General features: G+C 39.3%; 1 protein-coding gene across 4 annotated transcripts in view; it reads left to right on the top strand.

Annotated features, from left to right (window-relative positions):
- The first annotated feature begins 1805 nt into the window (after positions 1-1805).
- slc8a2a (solute carrier family 8 member 2a) overlaps positions 1806-13990 on the top strand; it is a 31955-nt gene continuing 19770 nt past the window's right edge. For 3 of the 4 annotated variants that reach the window (XM_026328195.1, XM_026328194.1, XM_026328196.1), the window contains exon 1: positions 1806-1936. The gene's annotated coding sequence lies outside the window, so the exon portion shown is untranslated. The remainder of the gene's footprint in view (positions 1937-13990) is intronic. The other variant, XM_026328197.1, reaches the window with a different exon arrangement.

Raw genomic sequence — 13990 nt, 5'->3', positions numbered from 1 at the left:
CACTTGTTTGTTTCTGAGAATTACTAACTCTCAAACTTAAAGAAATTTCCACAACAACAGCATTAGAGAGACATGGCAGCAAAAGGAGATGTAGAGCTATAGAGCAAATATTGTTAGGACATCCAAATATGTTTAATAGCTGCAGAGTTCACTATAGGGTGCAGTCTTCTTTAGCTTTTACTATAGCAAAAGGAGGAAGCTTCAAGGAGGATGGCACTTACCACTCATTAGGCTGTAGGTGGGTGACAGGACAGCCATCACTATCACAGAACCACAGCACCAAGGCTGATGAATAAGATGTAGACTACAATAAAGGTTAAGCCAGAGAATTGAAGGTTGTCCCTTCAAGTAAAAAGGTTTTGTGTAGATGATGCTCTTAGGGATAAAGAGCAGATCCAGTAATGGAGACAGCAGCTGGTGGGTTGTATCATAACACTACAGACAAAAGTGCCTACAGTTTGTTCCATTGGTATGATTATTATAGCCCCTGCCTCAAAAGCACAAATGATACAGAGATTGTTTGTTAAAATATTTTTTGAACTCCCTATAACCAGTTAACCTCATAACCTTGTGCAGAAGCAAGGCCTGAGATGATGCCTTCAGGGCCACAGGATATAGCAGCACAGGGGGCAGCACAAACAGTCTCAGCAGGGACTAAGTGGAACCTGAGGAAAGCAGTTTTACAGGATCAGGCAGCATTTAGACTCAAGGACATTGTACGGCATGTACAGCATGGATGGGCTAAGCATAGCAGAATGTATTTACACACATAAATGTTGAGCACAACATAACAGAGCACAGCATGCTCCCATTTAGGACCAGGTCTTATGTTGTGGTCAGATGAACAGCAGAGTGTGGAGCTGACATTACCATGGGAGGACACAGCAGAAATATACAGAGTTGGCAGCAGAGGAGTGTGGAGTGTTACCTGTGAACTGGGTATGAAAAGGTGGAGCTGTAAAAAAACAAGGTGGACACTATGGCTGTGTGCTGGAAGAAAGATGAGTGACTAGGACAAAGGTGAGTAAGTTCTGAACTTGCCGATTTAAATTGTGATGCTTTAACAAGTGTATGGTGTGTTGCCTGTTAAGGGCATCATTTAACATGAATGCTGGGCTTCTATAGACATGCTCACCCAACATTTGGCATATTTGACCATGCACTGATAACTGACAGATTCAATTAACAAATCAACAGAAAAGACTGCCCTACAAAGGAATTAGACTATTTGAGACTATTTGTTTTGTTATAAGTTAAAATGTTCATATTACAATATTTAATATTGTATTCATAATAATGTTATAATAGTTGTAGTAGGGCAGAACAGTGGTTAGTACTGTTGCCTCACAGCAAGAGTGTTCCTGGTTTGAAACCCAGCAGCTGTGTGAAGTTTGCATGTTCTCCCTGTGCTTGCGTAACTGAAATTTCTTTCAGCCATCATGTCAGTGTGCCATGAGTCGAAATATGACCACCAAGCCTATTATGAGTTACACACAGGGCAGTGAAGGAGTTACTGAGTAGCTGGAGCAGGTTTCTCATTGACCGCTGTGCAGCTGCGCACTTTCACCTGCTTGTGCTGCTTTCACGTCTTCTCGAAAACAACTTGACGAGACATTTATGATACAAATTGTACACATCTTGACATTTGATTTCATATAATGCATAATGCCTACTACACACATCTTGTAACTGTTATTTCAAATACTTGGACTAAATCAGCGTGTTTGCTACTGTCCAACATGAGAAGCCGTAACTTTGGAGGAGAGCCTGAAGGCAGCAGGGCTCGCAGCATCACCACTGTAGTAGTGGGCAGCAATGTGAGTTGTCGGGAAAGTTGACTGTCAGAGTTCAGCTGTGTTGAGACGGGACAGTTTTCAGCAGCCCTGTTTCTAGACGCAATGGCAGCTTTTGGTGGAGCAGTGCCGTAAAGCACAAGGTAAGAGACGAAGGGCAGGGCACAGAGACAGGTGCACCGCATTAACTGTGGCATTTTGGGAGGCTGCTAGCGGCTACGCCCTTGTAGCCAATCTTTAGTTGTGTTTGATAACTTTGTTCATGAAGAGGAACACGGTCACTACTTATTTCTATCACATAAACAATCAGAACATCACCAGGGCAGAGGATTGCTTACTGTTTTCCATGACAAAATAGAGTTACATTTGACCCCTCAATCTGTGAATCCCGTCTAGGAAGAACCAGTTATATTCGCTAGTTTGGGTACCTTGGTCATGAGGAGCAGGGAGCTAATCTTTGTGATCTCCAAGAAGCTCTTCTTCATTTTGCTGTGGAGCTGTTGAACTCCTCAGGCATATATATACCTGTTAATGAACCCTGTCTGCGGCTGTCTCACATATCATAAAGCAAGTGCAGTACTTGGCCCTGGTCTTCAGCTTATAAAGTTTGGCTGCTGCAAGAAGTATCTTTTGATTGATGCTTAAAAACAGAAAACAAATCTGTGTTGCTGCAGCTGCAATGCACCTATACATGCCAGTCCATACTGTACCTCAATCCCTGATGTAACAGTGTGTGTTTGTCAGCAGCATGTTCTGCCAGGAAAATTAAACTGGGTTGCCAGTTTTATATCAAGAATTAGGGAACGTGTGCTGTATAGCTGCTAGACATTGGAAGGTTCCGTTAATTATATTCATTTCACATTCTTCCTTTTCTACTAAATGCTGAGTCTCAGAGTTGACGTTTAGCTAATATAAAAGCATAATTCGTGTACCAGGTTTTCAATGGCACTTGTTTTGTCCATAACAGTGTTAAGAGTTGGTTAGGATGAGGTGCTGACTGTCACTGTCTGTTATATTTAATGACATACATGATATTTCTTATATAACTTTTCACAAAGCACATCATGCATGCACTGTGGCGTACAGTGTTCCTTAATGTTTTTCAGATATATTACTTCAGTTCTAACATAACATTTAACATAACATAGCATTTAAGAATGAATTACAGTGAATGGTTTGGTACCACAGAACAGGTAAAAAAAAAAACAGAACATTAAAGCATTAAACATTATAATATCAAAAACAATGTTGTGTGGATATTGCAACAAGTTAAGATTTTTACTTATACTAAGCATATTTTGTTTTGTTTTTTACTATTTACATATTCAAGACATACTTAGTGATGCAAGTCATTTAGATAGATAGATTCTCTATTTTAGGGCCATCTTGTCTTTGGTAGCATGTAAACACAACGGAAGACAATATCAATTGGGGTTCAGAAGCTAAATCTATGCAGTCCACCTCTAACGATCACTGACGATTAACCTGAAATGCAACCTCCTCCCTACGTATGTCACAGTTCAAGTAAACCAATGCTGCAGCATTTTATGCAGATACCGATGAGCAGCAGTCACAGGTGCCACAGGACAATGGCCTACACCTCACATTTCTCTCACATGTTCCCAGTGTCAGTAAAACTGTAGTGTTGATCTGACTCGCCTCTTAAAAGTTACGACGATGGGTCTCTTTTAACCTGAGTGAATTAGGTTGCTGCACCTACTCTGCTAATGTATAGTGCTACTATAACATACTTATGAAAGCTAAAGTCCCCTGCCATGTACATTTTAATTAGAGAAATCATGTCCTGTTATGTCACAGCTGTTTGATTTCTGGCCATTTTTTTGTTAATCATTGTACTGATTAAATTATTAAACAAGATAAAAAAGTTACAGTAGTGTGCATGCTGTAATGATTAGTATTTACCAGTCTGTGTGGAGAGGAGAGTTAGTGCCTGTGCGGGTCGGTTTTGTTTTCATTCACTCTCTAGCCTTTTGTGTGTTCAGGCCTGCTGGCTGCCTCTGCACATTTTGTTAACATTTTGTTGGTCTAAACTAGATTGTTGCCCTGAATTCAAGCGGTCATGGTGAAGAATAAAAGGAACCACTACACATGCATCTGAAAAGTGTTTCAGGTGGAAATATTAGTCTGTGATGTCACTCAGTCAATGAACAGTATTCGTAGACTAAGGTAAGGTAATAAGTAGGCATATTTTCCTTTATATTTTAAGTCACATCATGGAAAAAACTCCCAGTTTCAAAGATTAGAGATTGCTCAGTGCGGTTAGGAGGCAATAGTTTGGCATGTTGATGCAAAGTGGAAGCAATGTTATTTTGTGCTTTTAGTAAAGCACTATGGTTATGTATAAACATACTGTACTGGCTTCAGATATCCTCATTGTTTGTAATATGTTTTAGATATAATTTTTAATAGATAAAATTGCCATTTTTTTAAATTTTGCACACTATTCTGCACACTACACTAACCACTAATAACCAAAGTGAAAACATGTTTTTAGAATGTTTTGCAAATTTATTAAAAATTACACACTTTTAATTTAAAAAACTTAAGTTATATATTGAAATTGTAATATTGAAATATTGAGACCCTTTACACCATTTGTAAAGCTCTGAGTGTTCCCAGGAGCACAGTGGACTCAATATATCAGCACAACCTGAAGCAAACATTCAAAAACACAACCCTGGAGTGTCCATCCGGGACAAGTCTCTGACTTAAATCCTACAGGACATCTGCCAAGATCTGAAAAATTGCAGTTCACAGACACTTCCACCCAATTTGACAGTTTCAGAGGATCTGTAGCAAGAATGGCATGAACTGCACAAATCCAGGTGTGCAAATCTTCTAGAGACTGAAACAGGATGACTGCTGCCAAAATGGGTTTTACGGAAACGTGAATTAAAAGTGTGAATATTTAGTCTAATACTGAATACTTGTGAATACTTGTAGTCTGAATACTTTTGTACATGAGATACCTCAGTTTTGATATTAATGAATTTTCTCAATTTTACTAAAACATGTTTTCACTTTATTATTCCATCACTTGAATCGAAGGCTAAGAAAAATAGTTTTTTACTTTTTGTAATTAAATCTAAAATGAATTATTTAATATTTCAAAAAAGCAAATAAATACAATTTAAAAAATAAATACAAATTTAGGTAGCTGAACTTTGTTTTGTTGTTTCTTCTGTTGTTCATCTCCTGGTGAACTAAACTAGCTAACTATATGTAAAGTAGGTAAACCAGCTACAAAACTAAAATTGTGCTTACACATTGATGCATCAGTATAAACAATCTGGATATCATAAACAGGGGTGACTGTGACACTTTTGATAATACATAAGTGAAATTTTACTTGTAATGAACATTTTTATATAATGTTTTACTTGGACTGGATCTGAGTAATTCTTCCACCAATTTTCAGTTTCAATTTATTGATTTGTATAGCACCAAATCATAATAAAGGCGGTTTACAAAAAACAAAATCCAACAACCACTGTATGGGATATTTTCATATCCGTCACCACAGCTTGTAGTGTACCTGTCAGTTTTTAATTTTTTTGACAGTATCTTAAATATTACATATCAGGTGTCCCTGTCTGGGTTTGTGCTGAAGTTAAGAATGCTGTTCCTTCTAAGGTGACCGGGCTGCTAGTGGCTGGGCAGGGTGTCTCAGGTAATGGACACCTCAGGTGCTACTGTCTGCTGGCTGTCAGTTGTTTGTCTAACAACCTCTTTCTGTCCACCTCACCTCTGGCCCCATGCGGCGCCTCTCTGACAATAATCCTACCTGAGGTCCATGTGGAGAAATCTTAGAAAAAGGAAGTGTATAACTTTTTTAGCAGAGGCAAATGATTTCTGTGAAATGAGAAATGACAACTTAGACATGTCAAATTGTTTGCTTGCCACAATTCTATCAGTGAAGAGACACTGAACTTCTCATTTACTCTGAAGTGGTCTCTTCTTAAAGGACAGTACTGTGCAAAGTGACTCTTATCATGGGTCATGATATGATATGCACCTTGATACAGTGTGGTACAATACAATATCGATATGATAACAATATATAATGGCGTATATTCCAATACTCAACATCCATTACTCAAAATTTAAAAAGTAGTGGATACTAGACTCCACATACTCACTTGCATCTTACACTTTGGCTGCTTCAACCATGTCAGCTCAGGAGAAAGCCAAAATTTACAAATTTAAAAAGTTCAAAGTTTTTTTTTTTTTTTCAATGAGGTTAGGTAGATATGGTTCGCTACCTGGACCTAACTAGTATGGTGGCTAGCGAAGGTGCTAATTAGCTTGGTGGCCGCAGAGTGTAGCTAACACCGTTAGCCTTGATAACTAAATGCAGTTCTGGTTGCATGGGGACACGCCATTTGCCTCGGCTCCACAGATTGTGTGGAGACTGCTAACTTCTTTGCAGGTGAACCTGCAAGTTGGTCGTGTTGCCTAAAATCTTCATCATTTCACTCATTTACTCGCTCGCTTGTTTTGTGAAAAGACAAAGACACACGTTGGACCAGAAGGAATTGCTACATCTACCACAGGCCAGAGACCCTACAGCAGCCCCTTATGGCTGGAGGGAGTATCAATATTAAGGGCTGGAATATCAGTATTCTATTGTTTAAAAAAAAAAAAAAAAAAAACGAGGAAAAAAAATCTTTGTACTGCTTACACTGTTTTGCAGCTCTCATGGATCAAAATTATGCTGACCAGAGATCAGTTGTCATGGACTCAGTTTAACATGACTGCAGTAGTTGGAAATGGCAAACTAACGCTGAATCAACAGATTAGCATATGTCCGAATGGGTTGATTGCCTTGACCAAGTACAAATCAGAGCAGGGCCTGCTCTAAGGGTGGCCACTAGGGTGGCCAATGAGATTCTTGGCCACCCCTCTAGACATGCCCCTGAACATAACATAATTAAGCATGACCAATTTGGTAATGGGTCAGTGATGGTTTGGGGAAGCATATTCTTGAAGGGCCACACAAACATCCATGTGATAGCCAACAGTACCCTGACTGCTGTGAAGTACTCAGATGAAATCCTTCAGATCAGACCTTACCCTGGTGTAGCGATCCATGGGTTCTTCCAGGTGCGGGACAGTGCCTGGCCTCATGTGGCCAGAGTGTGTAGGCAGTTCAGGATTACATAGACATTGATGTTATTGACTGGAACTCACGAGATAATTCCAACTGAGCACCTATGGGACATGAAGTCTTGGTACATAAAAGTTCATCAAGTACCACCACAGAGTCCAGGAACTCACTAATGGTCTGATCCAGGTCTGGCAGGAGATCCCCTAGTACATCATTCACAGACTCATTAGGAGAAGTCCAGATGTTGGTGGGAGTTCATACTGCTATGTTGCGTCATGCTCAGGTCATATTATGAGTTGCTGTAATAAGATGAACCTTAATTTGTCTCACAATGGGGACATTGGCAAAGGGATCAAGACAAGATAAAAAAATCAAAACAGTAGCAAGAAAGTACCAATAAAGTATTAGCAAAAAATATAATAAAAACTGTAAGTATTACACTCTAGTATATTGAATATGCTAATAGTTTTATGGTCTTTGGGTGTGGGAGGTCAGCTGGGGGTAAAAGTGTTGTATCTACTGGAAGCAGTGTTCGTTCTGCAGTCTGCCAGCAGCAGGAAAGAAGGACCTTCGGTAGTGCTCCGTCACACATTTGAGGTGAAGCAATTTGATAGAGTTGCCCAGTGTTTTCAGAGACATAGGGTGGGAGTCATTCTCCAGCGGAGATGTTAGCTTGGCCAAGGTCCTCCTGTCTCCCACCACCTGCACTGGGTCCTGGGGACCCAGGACAGTGCTGGCCCTCTTAATAAGCTTATCCAGTTTCTTGATGAAATTTATGCAACTTGGATGAGTCTGTGATTTAAATTTTTTCTTTGATTTTCAGTGTGACTTTTGTGTAACAAAATATATTTTTTTACAAAATTATTTTTTAAGTCTTTGAAGTTTTTCTGTCCAATTAATGGCATAGTATCTAATTTTACCTGTGATTTATGGACCAGTTACCAGACAAGCATGAAACATGAATAATAGAAATTATAAATAATTTTATCAGTGCTCTATGATATACATTAACTCTGATCTCATTCATGTTTCTCCCTTTCTTCTCCCTTTTTTAGTGCATTTGCTTCTAAGCTTGTGATGCTGATGCAGATGTATATGTACAAAAGGTTTAGGCATGAAATGTAAAGTCAGGATTCAAAAATAATGTCAAGATTAGTTTGTAATGTGACAAATTGTATAACAAGGTGCAGGGCAGTGGCTTCGTGGTTAGTTGCTTGTGTGGGTTTAAAATGGCTAGGGCACTGAAACAAGCCGAAGGCAAGTGTGATGAATTTGTACAACTTATATGGAGGTGAGAAGGTTGTTTTTTTTTTTTTTTCTTCTAGAGACAAGGGAATCTGTCAGTATATCTTGGTTAAACCCTGTGTATGAAAAAATGAGCTCATCAACCCAGGGCATCCACAAATTCTGCCTGAGCTACTTTTTTTTTCTTTTTTTCTTTTTCTTTTGAATTATTAGAACCAGTCCCCCACTTACCAGGCTCTGGTGGGTCATAGTCTGTGTCCAGCCTGAATCCACTATAGCCTGGTAAGCACCCCGTTGCATTCTTACTAGAATGCTGTACACCTCTCTCGGATTGGGGAAGAGAGTTAGATTGCCAACTCCCTGGACTAACTGCTCTACGTCCATTAAGGGGCACTCCTGAAATGTCCAGTCCTGCCTACTCTGGTGTCTGATCAGCCCTCCATGGATGAGTAGCTGTATCCTCAGCAGGTGGGACCTTTATGGACAAAGTAGAGGCAGATTTTCTGATGGTCGGATGGGCAGCCCCACCAGGGGCAACTGGCAAAGCAGGCTGTACAGCTGGCAGAGGATCTGGTAGTGGCTCAGGCTGTGGTTCAGACCGATGGTGGAATATACATGTTACCTGAAGCCAGCCCTAACTATACGCTTTGTCAAAGAGGAAGGTTTTCTAGCCTTGAAAGTACAGAGAGTGTCTGCCTCCTGAACCCAGACTGAGAGCTGGTTCCACAGGAACAGAGGGAGCAGAGGGTGGACAGACTGGGCCTTTAACTCATTCTAGATAACCTGGACCTCTGCTTTTGTCAGATGCCAGTGTTCAGGAGGAGGGAGGGAGACTGGGGATGAAGCACACTGCGTAACTGGGAATGGAGCATGCATTACAGAGGCCTGAGGCTGTAAAGCTAACAGTGATGCTAGCTGGAGGTCTAGCTGTGAGGGTAGTGGGACACAGGCTGCAAAACAGTCTGAGGACCTAACTGGGAATCTGGGGCTGAAAAGGCTGGGACACGATGTTTGCAAGAGTCAGGGGATATAGATGTTTGCAAGAGTCAGGGGAACCTGTGCGGCAGGGTAATGGAGAGAAACGTATGTGATGAACAATCCGTAAATTAATCCAGCCATGTGGTGTGCAGAATGTAAAGCTGGAGATGAAATAGTAGGGGAAACAAGATATAACATGAACCAAAACAGCACTGGAAAGTACGGGTCGTGACATCAATTCATTAATGAACGCATACAAAGTGCAGTACATAGAAAAACCCTACATCAATTACTATTAGGTGTAACCACCCTGAGCATTTAAAATAGTACCATTTCTCCTTTTGCAACTGTACACAGTTTTTCAAGGTACTTAACAGGTATAGGTTGCTCCCGGCATCTGGGAAAACTTTTTAGTTTTTATTTGGGTTTAGGGGGTTTTGGGTTTGTTGTAGATGTTGAAAATTTACCATTTTACTGGACAGAAACCACAACTGAGACTGCACACAACTTGGCTTATCTTTCCTGCACTGCATACACATGGACTTCTCAAACCCAATTAATTCCACTGTTGAGCCAGTGTAGTTAATTTACGTACTTATTTGCTTTAACTCTTTGGCAGCTGCACCAAAGTGCAAGTGCCTGATAGTGTCTGATCTTGAAAGCTAAGCGTGGCCATGCCTGGTTAATACTTGGATGGGAGACCAACTTGGAAGACCAGCGGCCGCTATCCTCAGCCACTGAGTTTGCGTCAGGAAGGGCATCCAGTATAAAACTTGTGCCAAATCACGTATGTGGATCAATTGATCTACCCAAAGAAAATAAAAATTACTTTGACAGACACTTTCTAATGTTAAAGTCTAACTGTATTAGTTTTTGAAGTTTAAAAGATTAAAAGAAATCTCAGCTTTGTGTGTGGATCCACATATTAAATTTGTAATGATGTGTACTGTATTTGTGTCCTATATTTGTGAAAATTTAAGTGCATTCTTACTGGTCCTGTATCCAGTGACTTAAATGTCTGTGTGAGAATTATTTCAAACTTTAATTTAATGTAATGGAAACAACTTAAATGGATAATGCAACTTGATTTGAATATGCTCTGTCTTTAGGAACATTGATATAGAGCCAGTACTGTTGAATTTGGTAGATTGGATAATCTCCTTGGGGACATATTAGACCTACTGTGTATTTAAGTCAATAACATTTCTTCCAAATGGACAAACATTCAAGATCTGGCCCAAAGCAGTTCAGATATGTGCCCATATGTACACAAGGTAATTTTAGCTCAAGCCAGCATTAAGTGGTGAAAAGTGAAAATGAGCATGAGCTGAGCCACATTTGTTTACAATGAGACCGCCACAGGATACGTTTAATGTGGTGTGGCTCAGTCTTTGTCTGTCTGCGTATGTGTCTGTGTGGCCTGGTGGATTAACTTACACTGTGATTCATCTGTTACACTGACATGCCCCTAGCAGCAAGCCAAACCCCTGTGTTACTTATTAAGGGGATGGATCCCTTTCCTTTCTTTACTTTGACTGCAAACACTCCACTCTACCTGTCTTGATTTGTGCGTAACTTGAACAGATGTTACTCAGCTTTAATGGATGCAATTTTATACTCTGCTGCTTAATGTGTACTGTACTGAACTTATATGTAGCAAAGAAGGTTTGGAGGTGGAATCTATGCAGTCCATGACACAACCAAAGGAAAGAAATCTCTTAGTATGAAGTAACAAATTCTCTTAGTAACAAATTCAGATTGATCTCAAGAACCAGCATGAAATGTAATAGTCTGACCATCGAGTTACTTAGAAAACATCCAGACGTATCTTAGCTATCCAACAACATTGACCACTTTATATACATTATCAATAAAGGGAAAACAGTTTGTTAAAGAACTAGATAAAATGAATACAGATAAACTACACAAAGATAAAGGCACCACGCAAAACCTTAGGACCTTATCAACAGTGCTAATCTTACCTTTTTGTATATACAGTATGTGGATACACTTTAAAGTGAAATACAGTAGTAGTAGTAATAGCATTTTAGTATAGCTTATTGCATTGCCTTCAGGTGATCAAAAAGCAGCTAATGTAAGTTTAAACACTAAGCTGCATAATAATATTTTTGTTATAGAGTAAAAGGTGTTTTACTAGTTATAAGAATATAATTAGACTTAATTGACTTACAATAATCAGATATAGTTTATTCTGATATACAGTAGGCTTTCTTTCTGATCATACAAATAAATATATTGACTTAACTGTCTGGTTGTCTAAAGTCAGTTTGATGTTGAACTGGTCACTTTGGTCAATTTGAAGTTAATTAACGTACAAATGACAGACCTTACTTCTCTAATTCTCTAATTTTTTTTTTGTCTGTAGAAAGTGTTTAAGATTTAATACAGGCTTTCATTTGCTGGCCTCTGATATCGATACATGGTACTGTATGTTTTAGTTTACCTTTGCATCGAGCTTACATCCTGAAAAGGAGATCTTTTTCAGTCTGCATACAGGATAATGTTCAAGCTGCATGGTTAATGTAGTTGGTGATGGATTTGTGATTGAGACACATTTCAGGTCTTTACTGTGGTGTCCTTGGAATCTTTTGGACAAAATCATTTTTGTTAATTAGAGATACACCGATTGACGTCTTGCCAATTCCTTTTATTGTCAGCAGCGTAGGCAATGACATCACGGCCAGTCACGTGTAAACATGTGGTTGGTGTGGAAGTTGTTTTCCCTGAGTGAAGATGACACAAAGATTGCAGTTTGTAACTTTTGTAAGGCCAAAATACAACGTGTTTGTAAGCCTACTTTGTTAGTTAACATTAGCTAACTTTTTCAAGGCGCAGAGCACTTTATTTTGCTGTTAAAGTTATTTTGCATCCTTTATTAATTTATTTTATTATAAAATAAAAAATTTCACTGAAGAAAATATTTCTGTATATGCTTTCATTACAGTTCTTTAAAAAAAAATTGGAATCGGGAAAAAATCGGAATTGGTGCATCTCTATTGTTAATTTATGTGAGTTTACCATTTAGACCAAATCTGAAACTAAGTGGGATAAATCACAATAAGACTGAGCTGCATGTGGACATTATAGTCATTTTCTAGGTGATGATTACACTGATTGTGCCAGTGTTCACTGCTTTCTCTCCGTAATGGATGAACCACTGTTGAACAAGTAGCCACATTACCCACTTGGTCCCTAAAGCTAAGGTGGGGACAGTAGTGAAAAAGATACCAGAGATCGTCCCAAAAGTATTCTTTGCGGTTAAACATAGAAGGCATTGTTTTGCATGTCTGCATGTCTGCTGTATCCTCACATCTCCATGTCAAAAGGATCATCCCCCATTTGTGTTTACCCCACTGCAAGGGTTCAGGCAGGAAATATTAAACTGTTAAAGGTGCTAACTCCCTTTTTTGTTGGCACTACAAACAGTGTAATCTAACCCCAAGCAATCACTTATCGGTAGTGCTGACAGATAGTGTCCATGTTAGAGGTAGCAAGGGAGATGAGCTGTCAAGCACTTCAGTTGGAGAACTGGACAAGGAGACCACAGACCTGTCAACAGTTCACGACCCTTTTCCTCCAGGTATGAGAAAGACTTGCAGTAAGACTGTGGGATTATTTTGCACTCACTGCACTCAACTTTTTACAGAAACATGTACTGTTTTGCTTTTGTTATATTTTTACCCCTTTTTGAAACCACAAGTTTGGCATTAAAATAGACAGTGAACATGGAACAAAATCAAATAAAATACGGTGACTGGAATCAGTGTCACTGCATAGGAAAGCTCTGATAGATTTATGCGAGGATATGCCCTGACAAGAGTCTCATACAATAAATCTACCAAGATCTTCAAATGAATGAAGCTTACAGATCTGCTTGACATGAAAGGAAAGATATCCTTCTATATTTAGGTGAATACATTAATCAATTATGCATCCAGCTCTTCCAGTACCACCTTCTTGATTAGCTATCACTCATATGCTGTATTGCCTGCCATGGGTGTACTGCATTATACAGTTCAATCAGCACTTACATACAGGACAATTCAACATATGAATATATGTCTGTATGAAGTATGTTGCCCAGGCATAAGACTTAAGGCTAATGCTAACATTTAATACAGGACATTAGAAAAGCTTGAGTCCTGTATCACAGGTAGGAATACCATAAAAAATGTTAAAACATTTGTTTGATACCATTGCTTTTTCAATTCAATTTTATTTGTATAGCACCAAATCACAATACAAATAATCTCAAGGCACTTTACAAAAACAAAAAACCCAACAAATCCCTTATTAGCAAGCACTTGGCGACAGTGGAGAGGAAAAATTCCCTTTAACGGAAGAAAAAATCTCCAGCAGAACCGGGATCAGTTTGGATAGTTTGGATAGAGGAGAGAGAAAAGAACAGCAACAATAAACAACAAATAGACACTTTTTGTTTAGATGGTATGCATTTGAGTGTATGCATATTGCTGGTCTGAATGTGTTGGCTGTGACAATTTTGGCAGATTTAAGTGGGTCATCATCTCTTGTGCCACATAGCTATTGTTTTCCAAATATGAACATTGAGGAAGTTATAGTGAGCCTGCCCAGCCTAAGCACCCACTGGTGTAAGGTGGCCCTCTGTCTGAGGTCGTGGTAACCATAGCAGACCTTGGAAAGTGAAATGTGATGCTGGGCTGTGTTTCTCAATCACAACTCCATAATGAGCTGGCACAGCTCATGCTGCATCAAAGATGCAGCACCATAGTATCTGTTTCACCTCACAGTGCACAATAGTGCAGTTTCACCTGTGTGAGTGGTGGCTATGGGCCCAGGAGAAGAC

This window comes from Mastacembelus armatus, chromosome 14, assembly GCF_900324485.2.
Source record: "Mastacembelus armatus chromosome 14, fMasArm1.2, whole genome shotgun sequence".
NCBI lineage: Eukaryota > Metazoa > Chordata > Actinopteri > Synbranchiformes > Mastacembelidae > Mastacembelus > Mastacembelus armatus.
The sequence above is the reverse complement of the archived record's forward strand: the minus strand, read 5'-3'. Positions and strand labels throughout refer to the sequence as shown.